This window comes from Marmota marmota, unplaced genomic scaffold, assembly GCF_001458135.2.
Source record: "Marmota marmota marmota unplaced genomic scaffold, marMar, whole genome shotgun sequence".
Taxonomy (NCBI): domain Eukaryota; kingdom Metazoa; phylum Chordata; class Mammalia; order Rodentia; family Sciuridae; genus Marmota; species Marmota marmota.
The window spans coordinates 14006364-14009882 of NW_026000174.1; the positions used below are offsets into that span (position 1 = coordinate 14006364).

At 36.3% G+C, this 3519-nt stretch overlaps 1 protein-coding gene across 1 annotated transcript in view; it reads right to left on the bottom strand.

The window, feature by feature from the left end:
• Ppme1 (protein phosphatase methylesterase 1) overlaps positions 1–3519 on the bottom strand; it is a 62651-nt gene that overhangs the window by 58137 nt on the left and 995 nt on the right. The window lies entirely within an intron of this gene.

Sequence of the window (3519 nt, forward strand, 5' to 3'; positions counted from 1 at the left end):
CAAAAAAAAAAAAAAAAAAAAAAAAAAAGAAAAACAAAGGCTGACATTATAAGAACCGGAAAACTTTTACCTTATAAAAATCTTCCTCACGATTCTCAATATATAATAATCTACCTGTTATCATTCCTTAAGAGCTTATGTGTCAAAACTTTGTTTTTCATGTATTTACCTCATTCTCATAGCACTGAATGGTAAGCAGAGGCATGCCCGTTTTAGAAATAAGAAAGCACACTATAAGAGGGTAAATGGCTTTACCAATGTAAATACTTATGATGGGCTTCAAACTTTGATCTATGTCACTTGAACACCAAATTCTGCTGTCCAAGACATAACATGAAAGAAAAACAATGGAATAAAAATCTGAAGTCCTATGTTTGAATGCTGTTTCTGCTACATAGAAATTTCATCATCTTAAACAAGTCATGAACATTTTAGTTTTCTCATTTGTTTAAAAAAAAAAAAAAAAACTTGCCCTAGTTTAACTCATAGAATACAAAATACAAATAGGCACTAATATGAACACGCCAGTTTAAGGATTATAGAAATGTAAGAGAATCAGAAAGAAGTAGTACTACTGATAAACCAGAAACATGTTGAATCATTTTAATATTCTATAGTCTTTTCAATGGTAATGTTATGTACTACAGCAGTGATTTATTCCTTCCAAACACATCAAGAGTGCAGAACAAGTAGAGATCCCAAATGCAACTTAATTAAGGTAGTTCTAAAAACTTTAATACACTTCAAAATCACTATGCTTTTATACCATCTAGAAGCATCCACTAAGGAACAATGACATCAGGATTTCAGACCTTACCCAAGATAAAGTTTTGGTGTACTGAAAAGGGAACAGATTCTAGATTAAATCTGGCTGAATCCCAGTTCTGACATGTACTAGATGGATTACTTTTAATCTCCCAGCCTAAATTTCCTTATCTATAAATGCAGGGAAATATCTACCACCTCGAAGGGTGGCAGGTATATTAAGTAACATATATAAAGTTGCTAGACAATGCCTGGCACAGGACTTAACTTTAAAAAAACTAATTGTTATCATTACATCATCCAGAAGTACTTTGGAAATACTGAGAAAACTCAAGAAAAATCATAAATTCCACAGGCAAACACACCTAAATAAGGTTTAGTGAAAAATGAAGCAAAGAGATTATTTAAAACAGTGGTAAGTCATACAAGTAAGTTATACAAGAGGTTGTTAAGGGAACAGGTCCAACCTGAAAATAAAGAGATTAAGAGATGGATGAAGAAGTGGAAAAAAGAAGGGAAAATAAGAAAAAACAAGTGAGTTGAAGGAGAAATAATGAAGGATGCTTTGAAACTGGTGGAAGTGAAACTTCATAAATCAGGACTAAAGGAAAAAAAAAGACTGAATTCTAGAGTATTTGCAAAGGAATAACATATGCAACTCACATTAAGTATTCTCAGGAATACAACTACAAATACCAAAACAACAGGCCACAGAATCAAAGACCCAAGTTCTAGCCCTTAGTGGCTTTACCACTAAGCTTCTAGGGATGCCCTAACACGAGAATATCTCCGTTTTCTCATTTATTAAGAGAAGATATTTCCCCTACCTCTTTACAGAATCCTGAATTCTCTGAATCACAGATTTCTTAACTACATGATGTAGTGGTAAAATGAGACGTCAAACCTCTTGTCCAGCTTCATAATTCAAAGTGGTTGGGGGAAGTCTATTTTATTATTAACATGAAACTTAGATAAGGACTACTCTATATCAATAAGGATGTAGAAAAGAAAAAATAAGCCACTTGAGGATCACATAATATTCATTAATATCTGCTCTTCTGTTCACAATATTAAGATAAGGAAGTATCTTTCTAAAGAACTTTCATTTCTAGGATAAGCAGTTAACCTAAATCAAGAAAATTAAAGCATCTATTTAAAAAGAAGTCACTAACAACCAATCTTCTCACTGTCAGACATTTTTATATTCCCTTGGTATTCCCCCCCACTCCAAGTTCTTCCTGTTTTTACAAAGTGAGAAGCTGAGCTCTAGTTAAACTTACTTGAAGCATCTATATTATTTAAAAATTAATGTTTTTAGCTGGGTGTCATGCCAAATGCCTCTAATTCCAGTGACTAGGGATGCTGAGGCAGAAGGATTACAAGTTTAAGGCCAGCCTCAGCATTTCAGGGAAACCCTCAGCAATTTATCAAGAGCCTAACTCAAAATTCCCAGTCCTTTTTATTTTTTTTCTTCCAAAGCCAGAACAATTTTCATTTTACCTCATATGTCAGCTGCCTACCCTCAATTTCTATTATGTATCCATCAACCTATCTTCTCCTGTCGATTTTCTTAATTTTCTAGTATGTATCATGGCCAGGTAAACATGTGGATTCTTAGTTTCCTTCCCTGTTTTTTCCAACCATTCCTGGCACCCCTCCACCCCACTGTTTTACTTTATAGAATTCTCTTTTTTTTATTCCCATGATCAACTTTCACAGTACTACATCTCCTGTCCTCATCTCCTTTTTAATAGTTTTTTTAAACACATTACTTCTTTAAAAGTAGTATGTACAGTCCTTTCCCCAGAATACCTACTAACACATCACCAGAATACTAAATTCAGTGCACTCTTAACTACCTCATCCTTAAGCATTCCTTCTATCCCTTTTCTCTTTAATTAGTCATCCCCAGAATCCTGATTCTTATAAATATTCCTCAAAACCCAATGCCTATTCAATTCTCTGCTTACAGCAACTACTTCTCCCATGTTCAACTCATCATGCTTTCTTCTACACCCAAATATCCCCTACTCCAGCACATTCCATTCAAAAACCAAATTCCAAAGCTTTTCTCTTCAATACAGTTCTTCCTTTCTAGCAAACCGTTTTCCCAAAATATATTTAAGTGGCTACTCTCAGTGCTTCACTAATTCTGAGTCTTAGATCAGTATATAGCCTCCCTCAGCCCTATTCACCTAGCAAAAACAACCGCCCCAAACTTCCTCTTTAAGCTTCCAAGACCTTACCTCTATAGGCTTTCCATTCATTGAACCAGATTTCTAGCCATTTCTCAATCTTTAGAGCCTACAGCCACTCTCTAAATTCCATCCTCTCCCTCATCACACCTCCCCTATTCCTCCCAGCGTCTCAGTGTATTCCTATTACCTTTAAAGTCGATCTGTATGTGTTCTTTACCTTTCCTAGGCCTATTCCCCAAGCATTCTCAGTTCTCCCTTAAAGGACCTAATCTCCTAGTCTCTCCTCACTCCCTGAATCTGCCTCTTACACTCTGGGAACTCTCTCTAGAACCTTCTGCTCCCTAGTTCTTTCTTTCTCCTGTCCTGCCTCAGATGTTCTTTAATCAGCCTCCCCCACCCCCAGTGCTGAGGACTGAACCCAGGACTTTGTGCAAGCCAGGCAAGTGCTCTACCATTGAGCTAAACCCCCAGCCCTGTACTCAGCCTTTCTAGCATTCAGCTCAGTTCTCAGTCTTTATACTTCCGCCAAATCTTTCCTTAGTTCCCCCCCCCCCCC